Source organism: Aotus nancymaae, unplaced genomic scaffold (genome assembly GCF_030222135.1).
Source record: "Aotus nancymaae isolate 86718 unplaced genomic scaffold, 86718_ANA_hifiasm-v0.15.2.pri h1tg000046l, whole genome shotgun sequence".
Classification (NCBI taxonomy): domain Eukaryota; kingdom Metazoa; phylum Chordata; class Mammalia; order Primates; family Aotidae; genus Aotus; species Aotus nancymaae.
The window spans coordinates 27,504,682-27,518,323 of NW_026988460.1; the positions used below are offsets into that span (position 1 = coordinate 27,504,682).

Sequence of the window (13,642 nt, forward strand, 5' to 3'; positions counted from 1 at the left end):
CCATTCTTGACATTTCGGCCCCTCTGGCACCAATCTGATAGGTGTATGCGGCGTGTCGTGCTTCTCTAGGCCCCGTTTCACTACCCCCTGTGCTGAGGCCCTGCCCTGCGCCCAGTGGCTCATTGCTTTCCAGCACACTTATGCCAAGTCCACATCTGGAAACTCAGCATCTGAGGGCTCCCTGGGTGAGGTGCTCCTTGATTGCTCTTGGAGACCCATTCTCCACCGTCGTGTGCCTGGGAGGCTGACCTCTGCAGACAGCATGACCAGGTTTAGCAGTGGGAGCCCCAGCAGGCCAGAGTGTGAGAAGAGAGGGAAGTCAGGGTGTGTATCCCTGGCTCCCTTTGTCAGGCAGGGCCTGGGCTGCCTTCACCCCCACCTGCCCTCAGTGGGATATGCAGGCTGCATACCCAGCTGCCCCAGTAGCAGTCCCAGGAGCCACCACCCACTGGGGCTCCCTGTCCTATGCCATTCTCACAGTGCTCCCTCGGCTCAGTTTGCCACAGCCCTGTGAACTTGCTCCCATCAGGAACGGGGCTCACAGAGTGAATGGCTCGTCCTGGATCCTCTGCCGGGGTAGATGCTGCCCTGCCCCCAGGTGTTGGTGGGTGCAGCTCCCACCACCTTCCAGCCACCTCTATGAGCTCCTTTAGCCATCCCATGCCTCGCTAAAGACCTTCTGTTCAACTTCCTCCAGCTGAACGTCTGAGTGGAAATCTCTTTCCTGCTGATGCTCCGACTCACGCCCACTCCAGATCCTTCCATCCTCACCACGCTCTGCCTCTGTGTGCTGTCCCTGCAGCCCTGCTGACCATCGTGCATTCCTGGGCTCCTCACTGCACATGCAAGTCTCTCACATGCTGTTCCCTCTGCCTGGACACTCTTCCCGTCCTAAGCAATGAAAGTCCCACTCATCCTTAAACATGCTGCTGCAACCGCCCTTTCTCTGGGGCTTGTTTTTTTATTTTTTAATGGACAAATTACAAACTGTGTATATTTATGGTGTACAATATGATTTTTTTTGTGTGTGTGTGACAGGGTCTCACTCTGTTGCCTAGGCTGGAGTGCAGTGGTGCAATCTTGGCTCACTGCAACCTCTACCTCCTGGGCTCAAGAGATCCTCCCACCTCAGCTTACTGAGTAGCTGGGACCACAGGCTCATGCCACCACGCCTGGCTAATTTTTTGCATTTTTTGTAGAGATGGGGTTTTACCATGTTGCCCAGTCTAACATGAGGTTTTAATATATGTGTACATTGTGGAATGATTAAATCAAGCTAATTAACATATCCATCACCTCACATACTTATTTTGGTGATGAGAACATTTAAAATCTTTTCTCTTAGCAAATTTCATTGAATACTATACATTGTTATTAATTATAGTCACCATGCTGTACAGCAGATCTCCTGAATTGATTCCTCTGGTCTAACTGAAACTGTAAACCCTCTGACCCATTCCCTGCCCAGCCACCACCCTCAGGCCTCTGCAGCCACCCTTCTACCCTCTGCTTCTATGAGTTTGGTTTTTGAGGTACCACATATAAGTGAGATCATCAACATATGACTTTCTATGCTGTGGGGCTTGTATTCATGAGGAATCGCCTGGTGGCAGCACAGTGCAGACTCTGTGTGGACTACTGGCCAGGGTGAGACCACTCGGCAGGCTCCTCGGCATCTGTGGGAGTGGGCGGGCCCAGGGCTCAGAGCAGTTCCATGCCTGGCAGAGCACTCCCATGTGAGCAGTTACTCTGTGAGCCCCATGGACCCACTGGGGGGTCCTGGTGGGAGCAAGATCATGGGGCACTGTGAGAATGGCAGGGGGAAGGGAGGCCCAGTGGGTGGCGGCTCCTGGGGCTGCTATTGGGGCAGCTGGGTATGCAGTCTGCATATCCCACTGAGGGCAGGTGGGGGTGAAAGCAGCCTAAACCCTGTCTGCCAAGGAGGCATCCCAGCAGGATCCCTCCTATAGGCTGGGGGCCTAGAGGTCCAGAGCCAGGGAGAAGCTGGGCAGAGGCACAGGCAGAGGGCCCAGCTTCCTACATACCACGAGCACCTATGCCACTGCACCTCCTGGCACCTGAAGAATTTTCCTGCCTTTTCCCAGTTCTGCCCAGTACTAGCTTCCTCCCTGAGAAGATAAGCCAGCCACGAGGCTCAGGCATCAAGCTTCAGTCTGGAGGGTCCTGGCCTGTCATCTCAGACAGGGAGCGCTGGCTGGCAGGGCTGTGCGGGTTATTTCTGGCTCAGTTTGCTGAAGATGTTGGCCACCTCTTCTTTATACAGATGAGAAAATCAAGGTCTAAGAGGGCAGTGACTAACTGGAAGCCCCACAGTGAGCTCAGAAGAGCCAGGATTTGAGCTTGAGGTCCTTACCCAATGGCAAAGCCAGCTTCTGCTCTCCATCCAGAGTGATGGGTGGGGGGCCCACCTTTCAGTGGGCTTCTGACAATGGTTCTCAAGGCTGTGAGAGCATCGTGCACTGGCCCTGCAGCTCTAGATGTTTAAAAAGGTAACAAGGGTGCTGGATGCAGGGGACATCTATAGAGTCAGCCAGGGACAGCCTGCCCCACTGCACAAAGTGTCCGGTCTCCCTCTGGCAGGCGGAAGTGAGATTACTGGAAGACTGCCCTGGGAAGGCCAGGGACATGCAGCTGATATGAACGGGGCTCCAGGAGCCAGGCTGGCCCTTGCATGCCTGCCAGAGGGACATGTGACACTGTGGCCTTCGGGACCTGTACTAGGAAGGTGACCCTGTGAGCAGCACACCTCACGTGGAGCCTGAGCAGCACTGTCTCTTGTGCATGTTCCACATGTAGGTGGTCTGCCCCTTCTTGGGATGGAGCATAGAGTATGGGCATGTGGAAGACCCTGGCCAGTCCCCTCAAGTGAGCACCAAGCCTGCAGGTATCTGAATCCCTGAATCAGGGCCTGGCCGTCCTTCTGCAAACAGAGCAGGTAGCTGGCAGCAGACCCCGACAAATGGCATGGGCAGCCCGTCTCCCTCTGGTGCCAGGAGGTCTGGAGGCTGAGGAGGCGTGGGGCTCCCCGGCGTCTGTGCTGGGCTGGGGAGACAGGCGTGGCCCAATCGGCAGTCCATCTCGCCCGAGATGGCTCTCGTTACACACAATGCATACCTTGCACTGCCTGGAGCAGGCAGAGCCGGAAAGTCTATCTGGCACTGTTGAAGATGTGGCCATTTAATTGCTCTTCTGAGATGGTCAGGCTCGTTTACCTCTGCTCCATTATGGACTGGCCAGGAAGCTACACCTGGAAAGCCTGACCAACAGGAGACTGGCCATGGGGCTGCATGAATTCATGGCAAATGTCACCAGGAGCTGCTTTGTTTGGTCTTTTTTTTTTTTTTTAGCCATGTGGCAAACAGAGGGAAGTGAAGAGCACCCCAGGGTGTCACGTGGTGAGAGAGCTGCTGCCCACCTGGCCAGACTCGGGGGGTCCTGCCCTGTGCTTCTCCCAACCTGCCTCTGTGTCTTTTCACTTAAAAACATTCAGGAAACACGCCAGGACAGGGAGACAAATGGTGGTGAATGCACAGAACAGGGCCCGGCTCCCATGCAGTTTACTGGTCTAATAAGGCACAGCCAGTGAATAAGGCAGCCAGATCTCCAGACAGCAGAAGGGTGACCAAGGAAACAGCGCCGTTGTCACTGGGTGGGGGCAGGGTGGCTTCAGCGTGTTCCAAGGGCAGGCTTCAGGAGGAGGAATGCTGGACCAAAGGCCAGATGACAGGGACCAGCCATAGAGATTGCTGGCACGGATCCACAGGCAAAGGGAATTTGAGTGGCAATTCCTGGGGAGGGGGTATGTGAGAGGAGCTGAGGGCAGATGAAGGCATGTGCCATGTGTAGTGCGGTATGAGGGCCTGGCTCCAGGGTGACCACAGCTCACCATGTCCACACGGTGCCCTGTGTGCCAGGCCCCCCGCACTGTGCACTGACTTGGGGTCAGGGTGGGCGGGAAGGCAGTGACAAGGCGACGTGCCAAGTGCCCATCTGCCTGGTGTCTACCTCCTGCAGGCCCTGGGATCTCCAAGGCAGGTGGGACAGGTCCTGCTCTGCCACCCGCTCTGCTGGGACCTATGTTGTCAGGGAGGTGCAGTCCTGCCCCATCTTCCTCCCTTCACTGAGGCTGCTCTGGGCCTCTGCCCTCCGCTTGTTCTTGGCTCACAGCCCTACCCCCGTGTCGGCCTCCTTGCTGCTCTCCTGCACACCTGGTCCATCTCTGCCTCAGGCCTCTGTCTTTGCCAATTCCTCTGCCTGGAATACCCACCTGGGAGCTCCGGTGGCTGCAAGATCACTGTACAACCGTCACCTCTTGGTGGGGCCTTTGTGACGACCTTGTTTAAAACCACAACCCCTTTGAGACCAGCCTGACCAACACGGAGAAACCCCATCTCTACTAAAAATACAACATTAGCAGAGCATGGTGGCACATGCCTGTAGTCCCAGCTACTCAGGAGACTGAGGCAGGAGAATCACTTGAACCCAGGAGGCAGAAGTTGCGGTGAGCCGAGATCACGCCACTGCACTCTAGCCAGCCTGGGCACCAAGAAACTCCGTCTCAAAAAAAGCAAAACAAAAACCAAAAACCAAAAAACAGAAAAAGCCCCACAACCCCCTCATGCTCCCCTGACCCCTTCTCACCCCACTATTTTTCCTGTAGCCTTATTACTTTCTAACATCCTCTATGACGTCTTTGTTTTGGTGGTTGCTTCTACTAAAATGGCAAGCTCCACCCTGGCAAGGAGTTTTGTCTATTCACTGTTGTAACCCTAACACCTGGAGCAATCGATGCTGAATGGCGGGCACTCAGAGAACACTCAACGATTAAGTATTGGAGGAGACCCTGCTGGGGCCCAGGGGAAACTGCTCCGGTTTTCCAAGAACCTGAAGGGCAACTGTTTAAGCACTGGCTGGGAGGGACAAGGTCCCCAGATGGTTACAGTGTGAACTAAGAAAGGCACTTCCAGGAATTCAGTCCAAACAAGCGGTCTGAAGATTTCTACACAAAGATGTCATCACAGTATGGAGGTACTTAATCCTCATAACACCGTGTTGAGGAAACTAAGGCACAGAAGAGCAAGTAGCTTGCCCAAGGTCACACAGCTATTTAGAGGCGGAGCAGGAACACCAGGCTATCTGATTCCAAAGCCTGTGTGCTTACCCACTAAGGGAGCTACACGGTTTTGAGAGCTACAAAGGGCCTCTAAGATAAAGGGAGGCCCGTCCAGACCCATCCAGTACCTATTTGCTGCAGCAAAATATTCTGTGGGACTAAAAGTGATACCTGAGAAGAGTTTCAAGGTACTCAAAGACTTCTGTTATAATGTTGATTCAAAAAAAATGTAGCAGTCAAAATTTTTGGAAGAGTTCTGCTGCGGCCCTGGGATGAAGGAAAAAGAGACCACAAGACTCTCCATTTGGCTGCCAGGGGTCGAGAGTGGGTTGCAAGCACTGTTCCTTCTTTCTTCTTTTATCTATTTCCCAAGGCTTCTACTGTGACCCTGTGTTACTCACAGGGGATGTCTATTATAGGTCCCCTTACTGTGGTCTCTGGCATCCAGATGGGAGCCCAGAGAAGGCACGGTGCCTACCGGTGCAATCCGGCTGGAACCTGCTCAATCTATGGCACAAAGGGGCCGGGGGGGGGGGGGCCAGGAAGCTTACTGACACCTCTAGGCCCACGGTGACGTCTCTGCCACATTCTGGCTCTGCCCAGGAAGGACAGGGACAAGAAGTTCGGTAGGGGTGGTGATGCTCATGGCGACTTCATGGCTGCTGGAAGTTCAAGGTCCCCACACTGCTGCTGCTTACATCAAAAGCAGTGACTGGGAGGTGCGGGCGCAGGAGTCCACCCTCCTCCAGCTCTGTCTTGTAGCCTCCTCCCTTATCCTGCCTGGCTGTCCCAAGGATTGCTCTAGGGCCTGGGTCAGCCATCTAGACCTGGCTCCACCAACAGAGCATCCATTCTCTTTCTGGCCTCTCTCAGCCTCACCCCTCCTCCCTCTCTGACCCCATCGTGTACCACACTTCAGCTACGAGAAGCTGTGCAGGGCCTTGGAATATGAAGTTCCCTCTGCCTGCCATGCTCTCACTCTGCCACTTGGGAAGGCGCCCCTCAGCTGCCTGGCCGAGTAAGCTTCTCCTGGGTGCCCTGCCCAGCACCACTGTGGCTGTCATTGCCTTATGTGCCTGCCTTCCCCAGTGGCCTGTGAAAGGGCGCCTCTCCAGGGTTGCATGCAAAGCCTATCACAGGGGGCTCAGGGAGGTCTGCTGGATGAAAACAAAGGGAATGAGTATAGATTCATCCTCACAAGCACTCACAGCAGGGGTGCAGGACAGCAGAGGGAAGAAAAATGCCCCAGGAGAGCAGGGCCCCTGCCTCCAGGACCAGAAAACACCTGTCTGCACTTGAGTGACCCAAGGGAGTAAGAAGTCCAGGTTCAGGTCTCAGGCTGGCCCCTCTCCCATGTGCTGGAGTGTGGCTCTCTGCCTGGCAGGGCGGGTTAGGGTGTGTGTGCCACACATATGTCCGTCATTCAACAGGGCCTCCCTTTTCCCAAACCTCAGGATTCTCAGAGCCTGCTGCCCTGCTCTACCCACTGACAAACTGAAACCCCAGGATGCAGCAGGGGCGGGTGGCCATGACCCTGAGGGCAACACTGATCCTCTTGGCTTCCCATGGGGACACTCTCCCAGGGCCAGGCTGGCCCTTTCTCACCAAGCGCCAGCTCCACACAAAGGCACAATGGGCTGCAGGCTGCCGGGTCCTGGCTCAGGCTGGTGTAATCAGGGAAGAATGCGGGAAGCAAAACTGTTTCCCAAGCCCTGGCCATGGTGCCGCCCTGACATGGCCATCAAAGGCCGGCAAATTGCCTTCAATTGCTGGCGTCGCTTTCATGTTGGGGGTCAGACTGGAAGAGGGGTCTCCATGCTGGTGGGTGGCTTGCATGCCCCAGTGGGAACTGAACCCTTGCAAGCAGCTTGGGGTCACTGGCCCCCTTGGTGGCCCTGTGGGGCTGGGGCCACTCTAGTCACTCCAACACTACCCATTGCTGTAACAAGCAGCTTTGGAGAGCAACCAGGGGCAGGGACTCTCTCTGGGGTCAGCATCCTAGTGATCACTGACAGCTAGGAGCTCAAAGGGATGTGCCTGGATGGACTGTGATGGGGCTGACATATGGGATGGTAAAGCTGGACGGCCACAGAGGGCCTTGGATTCAGCCAGGCTTGGGGCTGGACTGGATACTAGGCTCCAGGAACAGGAGGGGCTGCTTAGCAAGGTTACCCCCGTCAGCAGGGGCCACAGGGCAGCTGGGACAGAGTTCTGCCCCTCAACAGGAAGCTGACCTGCACTGGCCACAGTTGGTCATGGAGGTGTGTGGGTGGCACAGTGCCCCATGAGACCTCTAAGTCAGGGCTGGGCTGGAGGCAGGCCTGGCCAAAAGGGAGCTGCCTCTGAGGCCAGGGGTGGGAAGGCAGAAAGAAGGGGGAAACTGGCAAGGGTGGAAGTGGCCCCAACATGAGGCCTGGTGGTCACATCTGAAACATATGGAGGCTATGGTCGACATCAACACCCCCATCTTGCCAGTAGCCAGCCAGGCTCATGGAGGTGCAATGACTTGCCCTGGCTTCCTGGCAGTTGTGGTGCAGCTGAGTCTGAATGCAGACCCCTCTGCCTGCTGGCAGGCCAGGGCAGTCTGGGCCCGGAGGATGGACAGAGGAGATGAGGGCTTAGCTCTGACAGACCCGGCTGGGGACAGAGAGGCCCAGGAAGACAGGCCTGGCAAGGCTAGGGAGGGCCAGGTGGGCAGAGAGAGCCAGTGTGAGTGCTCCCTGAGAGGGGACAGTCCTGACACCAGTCGCCTCTGTGAGCAGTGACAGTGACTCTGGAATCCTCCAGCCACCTCTTTGTCAGGCTTGGCTCTTCTGTGTTTTCCTAGGGATATAAAGCCTTGAACGTAGCTGGCTGGGGCGGGCCTGCTCCTTGGTTTTCTCTCCTTCCCTCCCTGCTATGGATCCCGTATGTAAACAAAGATGCAATTTGCTTTAAAAAGATAAGGTGATTAAGTTTTTATCAGACCTGTACTCCGCTGTCCCTGCAACAAAAGGAATTAGGGGGAGGCAGGCGGCGGAGCGGGCCCTTCGCTGGAGCCTTGCTCTTTCTGAGGCTCTCGAGCGCACACTCAACGGGCTCATGCGCCCCTTTGATTGGGCGGAAGCGGAGGCAACCAGCGCCCCGCACCCCCATTTTGATGTCTTAATGTTGCCTAATTCCTCCTTTAATTTATATTAAGCTTCTTAGCAGCAATGATGAATTCTTCAAAAACAAAAAAGGGCCCTTTGCAGAAATCTTTCCCACACCATGTAAATTGAAATTATAATGCAGTCAAAGCTGTGGAGATTGGGGTGTGTGGGGAGGGAACACCAGTGCATTATGTGGAAGGAAGGTTTTTTTTTTTTTTAAGGCAAAAAACAAATCCATTCTAAAATAGGCAGAAAATAACTTGGCCCCGAGGCTCAATTATATAGGGAGTGGCAGCCTCTGGGGAGGAAAGTTTGTTGTCCTAAATTCTCAGTCCCTCTGGGACCGGCTGCACTAGTCGCCTCCTGGAGGGGCTGCTGCTGCAGGGCTGGCCCTGTCCCTCACCAGAGCGGGAATCTCAGCCCACCCTTCTGGAACCCTGTGGAGCGGCTGTGAGGCCACTGTGAGGTGTGTTGGCAGAGCAGCCCAAGGGTTACCGTCCTTGCTGTGCAGGCTAGAAGCTCAGGCTGGGGCTCACACAGCTGTGAGTGGAGCACCTGCCTGGTCTCTTGGGACAGCTCAGCAGGTGGTTTGCTGCAGACTCCTTGGAAGCTCCTGCTCTAGGTGCCCCTCCAGGCCCAGCAGGAGAAGGTCCTTGCCCCAGGGCATGGGCATGGGGCTCCTGTGAGTGAGCAGCTGGGCCCCTCCCCCACAGCCTGTCCTTAGTGCTGTTGGCAGAGAGTCTTCTAGGGCAAAAACCCAAAATTCCTCTCAGTTCAGCTGCTCACTGAAGACCTCTTCAGCCCCTCACAACCATTCAGCCAGGGTCCAAATTCCCCCCAGGAGTCCCTCAGGAGCTGCCCCTACAGCCTGCATGTCCTTACCACACACTCCTCTCCTATCTCAGCACCACACCAGCCTCGGGACTAGTGCTCCCTCGGCCTGGGGAACCCATGACACTTGTCTTCCTTGCCCGCTTCTGTTTCCCTTGGCTCCCTGAGCACGAGGCTCTGTAGCATCTTGGCTTAGGCTTCTCTGATGGCCAAGGCCCTCCACACTCTGCCCTGAGTACAGACCTGATGTCCCCAGAGATAGTCTGCAGCAGCCCAGCAACACCAGGAAGGGGCAGTATTGGTGACCTCAGCCCTCACGCACCCCACCTCATCTGCCAATGGGGTCAGAGCTCCCCCGCCCACCTTCTGGGCTCCTCATCACCCTCCTCCAGACTGGCAGCCTCCACAGGGTCCTGTCAGCGCACAGAGGCTGGGGGGTAAGCAGGTCTGCCGACCACCTGCCAGCTGGGCCAGTGGCAGAGGTGAGAGAACTGGACAGCACAGACTCTCCTGTCAACATCCCCGTAGGCAGCGAGACTGCCTGCCCAGAACTGGGAAGAGGAATCAGTGGGGAGGCCTGGGCCTGGCCCCTTCCCCTGGGGCTCGTGCCCCTCATGCATAGGCCAGGGCAGCTGGGCAGATGCCCAACTCCTCTGTCTAGAGAGAATAAGCCATGCACTTGATGAGTAGGGGTCAGCTGGGCAGCAGGTCTGCCCCTGGGCCAGAGCCGAGCAGCCTCAGTGGCAGAAGGTGAGCCTGGGCAGCTGTGCTTCTGGGGACCCTTTTGGTTGGCCCTGGGTGGGGCTGAGGTTTGACAAGTGTCTAGATGGGAAGGATGCTGGACTGCAGCCCTGAGCAAGCTGGGCTCTACAGGCCAGCAGCTAGGACACGGCTTGGCCAGAGGTCCCCTCTGCTGCTACCATTGCCACCCTCATAGCTACTGCCTATCTAGCAGCCTCCTCCACATGCCTCCCAACTTTATTGCAGCCTCAGGATGTCCTATAAGTCACTTTATAGGCAGGCGTGGTGGCTGCCTGTGGTCACACAGCTGGTAAGCCAGGGAGCAGCGATTTGCATCCAGGCCCCGGCTTCACGAAGCTATCCACCCTGCCACAGGCCTGGGAGTCTGGCTACAGGGAATACGGCAGCCTGGAGGGCAGTGCCACAGGTGGTGGGGACAGGGGGCTGCAGCCATCTCCTGTGGAAGGAGGAAGGATGGCAAGAGACAAGGGTGTGGGATCACCCAGGGACTCCTCTGACCAGGTCGATGTTTCTTACCACCTGACATCTCCCAGGCCCAAGGGAGTGGGGCTGGGCCAGGTAGGGCCTTGTCTCCAGACACTTCCAGGGTGGAGGCCCAGGGTGCCAGTGTTGTGTTTGCCAGTTGGGGGAACACTGGCAACCAGGACGGTGGGCTGTGAGGGTGGCCTGACAGAGAAAAGACCATCTTGTGTGAGGGAGGCCTGGCCCAAAATGCCCCAAAATGGGTACCAGCCAGTTCTCAACAATCACAGAAAGAAGCCCAGTAGCAATCACAGCTAATGTTCACTGCACCTTCACAGAAATGGTTCACTGCACCATTCCATATGCTCCACAGACAACAGCACACCTCAGTTCAAAACCAGGCTATTCACACACCAGGAAACTGAAGCACAGAGATAGTCAGGAACTTGCCCAAGGTAACACAGCAAGAGCGTGGTGGGCTTGAGCTCAAATCCCTTATAGCACCATAGCCCCATGCCCACTAAGCCATCCACCCTCAGGAAACAGTCTCAACTCTCAGCAGCTATGCCCATGGATGGGGGCTTTGGAAGGGCAGAGACTGGATCCCATTTGACAGTGTGTCCCAGTGCTTGGTATAGGGCTTGTGTAGGAAGGATCAGAAAAGTACTTTCCATGCCTCAACTCATATGCGGAGGGTACATTATCCACTCCATCATTCAGAGGGGGAAGCGGGGGCCCGGGGATACAAATTGACATGGCCGAGGCCACACAGACAGGCAGTGGCAGAGAAGTGATCACGTCCTTGTCGGTAGTTGGAGAAGCCCAGGTTCCTCTCCAGGTAGCTGGAGCTAGAGGAAGGGGCTGTCTCTCTTCTCCGCTGGCACTGCCGGCTGCCACTCTCTGCCTGTACTGTTGGTAAGCCAGGCCTGGTTCATGACGTCCACACACACACAACCCACATATAGACACACATGTGCCCCTAGAATGAGGGACCCCCTAGGGGGCAGGGCCATTCCTTCAGCAGGTTCTGTTTGGCTGGAATGGTGACTGTCCAGGCTGTCTCGGGTCACTGTAGAGGACAGTGACTGTGCCTAGGGAAGGCAGGTCTGCCTTGACACCTGCAGGGCAGCCAGGGATGACAGTGGTGCTGTCAGAGCCTGAGCTCTGTGCCCATGGCTGGGGTTTGGACACCAGGCTTGGTGACACAGCAGCCTGACTGGCCTGCTCTGAGCTTTGGTTTCTTCTTCGGTTGGGGTGAGGGATGGTGGGAATAAGAAACATGGCCCAGCTGTCTCCAGCAAGTGCTTGTAAAGAGAGGCCACTGCCATTCTGATCATGGCCATGATAGATCACCCTCAAACCCTGGCTGAGGGTGCCCTATCATTGTGTCTCCATCAGCTCGGAGCTAACTAAGCTCCACCCAAGGCTGAACCCTCCATAGGGCCTTGTTCCTGGCTGCTGACCGGTCTGGATTGCTGGGGTGTGCGCTGGACAGACACCGCCTCATTGCATGGCCATGATCCCCTATGAGGGAGGATGGCAGGAGTTCCACTTGGCTGGGAGGAAGCTGCGCCTGATGAAAAAAGGAACCTCTGATCAAATGCAGAGCTAGTTTTCTCCTCTTTTTGTTCTCACAGGCATCTTGAGGGAGAGGGAAACTTGGTTGCAAACCACCCATGACAGCAGTAAAAAGCGCTGGGAAGAAAGGGAGGGAGCCACAGACAGTTGCACCTGGGTGTTCAGAGGAGGGGGAGGAAGGAAGCTGGGATCAGGAAGGCTGTGGTGGAAGAGGTGACATTTGCCTGGGCAGGTCTGAGTGGGGCAGCATGGCCTCACTGGAGCAGTGGGTTAGGCAGGACTGGACCACCACTAGCAGGCCTGCTGAGGCCCCAACTGAGGGCCTGGGAGCCGACCCACTCCCCATGGCTCCTGCTCCACCTTCTGGCCCCGAGGCCTCATACACATGCTGAAATCTCCTGTCTGCTTGTGATGCAGAGATAACAGGCGCCTGACCTCCTGATGCTGTGAGGATGCTGGGGACGTGTCTAATGAGGAGGACAGGACCTGCCCAGGGACATCGATGCTCTAGGGACATAAGGCCCCACGCTGCCAGCAGCACAGGGAAGACACTCCTCCTGCTCAGGGCTGTGGAGACCAGCGCTGCATGTGGAAGTCCTGGCACACAGGGTGCTCGGTCAGTGGACCTTTCCTTCTCTCCTTCCTTTGTGTCCCAAACCCAATGGCTGACTGAGGGGAAGGGCCTGCTTCAATCAAGGGTGCCGAGGCCAGGCCAGAAAGCCCTCCTGACCACATAGCCATGTGCCTTTGGGCTGCCCTCTGCTCCCCTGGGGGGCTAGGATTCACCCCCGCCTGCCTGTTCCAATGAAAGAAAAGCCTGTGGCCAGAGGCAAGGATGGGCCCCTCCTGTAGGTGGCTCTCCTCCTCGGACAGCCCCACAAGGCTGGTCACGGGGGGGTGGTGGCGGGGGAGCATGGTTCCTGGTGGCCTCCCACGGAGCTTCGTCCCCACCAAGGGAGCTGAATTTTAATACTCCAAACACTCACTCCCTAAATGTGTATACTCTAACAGCAGTTAATCTTCAATTAAAATACCTAGAGCAGAAACTAAGATAACTGGTTTAAAAGGTAGAGCTTATTGACAATAAAAGTCTTCTTCATATTGCTTTTCTTTAAAAAAAAAATCCACATATTAAAAATGTCATTTTTATGACTTGGGGAAAAAAAAACCCCATCCAGAATAATGAAGGCGAACAAAGGCCTGGGGAGCAGTCATTTTCCAGAGCCCATATGTGGCACCCTGATTACTGTATCAGCCCCGTTCCCAGAGTGGAGTAAGAGGCTGAGGGCAGCGGTGCTGGCTGTCCTCTCGCTGACAGAGGAAGGGCAGGGGTGGCGTGGCATCAGTAGTCCCCATCCACAATTCTGATTTGAAAGCTGCAGACTCCAACAGTCCATCCCTCCCTGATCTGCAGAGGCTGAGACCCAGGGTGAGCTCAGGTACAGGGGCTGGGGCCTGGCAACCTGTCTGTGCTGATGGCCAAGTGCCCAAACACTGCCCTGGGAGGCAGATCCCAGAGGTGGCCTGTGGCTGCAAGGCCCAGGGTAGGTGGGTATGCTCATGGACTGACCCCCCCAACCCTGGAATGCCCATATGCTTTCCGATGCTGGCTGCACTCCTGCTGCACACGTGCATCACCCACTGGCCATGTGTCCACCTCAGCTCTCAGACCCATGTGACCAAATGGGTCCCCAGTGTCCAGCACAGGGTCAGGCACAAAGCAGGTGCCCACAAGTGGCCACAT

General features: G+C 56.1%; 1 protein-coding gene across 2 annotated transcripts in view; it reads right to left on the reverse strand.

Annotated features, from left to right (window-relative positions):
- EEFSEC (eukaryotic elongation factor, selenocysteine-tRNA specific) overlaps window positions 1-13,642 on the reverse strand; it is a 270,247-nt gene that overhangs the window by 1,385 nt on the left and 255,220 nt on the right. The window lies entirely within an intron of this gene.